Source organism: Trachemys scripta, chromosome 11 (assembly GCF_013100865.1).
Source record: "Trachemys scripta elegans isolate TJP31775 chromosome 11, CAS_Tse_1.0, whole genome shotgun sequence".
NCBI lineage: Eukaryota > Metazoa > Chordata > Testudines > Emydidae > Trachemys > Trachemys scripta.
In genome coordinates this window covers 49,870,127-49,870,336 of record NC_048308.1, presented here as the reverse complement: position 1 = coordinate 49,870,336, position 210 = coordinate 49,870,127, and positions in this window count along the sequence as shown.

The window sequence follows — 210 nt, the reverse complement described above, 5'->3', positions numbered from 1 at the left end:
GCTTTTTGGGCTTTCCCCCCGGACGGGGATTTGGAGCCCAAAAAGCCGGACATGTCCGGGAAAATCCGGATGTATGGTAACCCTATTACTAGAGTGTTTATCTTTGTTTGCTGTACGTTGAACCTAAGACTAGAGGGGAGTCCTCTGAGCTCTTTAAGTTTGATTACCCTGTAAGGTTAATTTCCATACTGATTTTACAGAGATGATTTT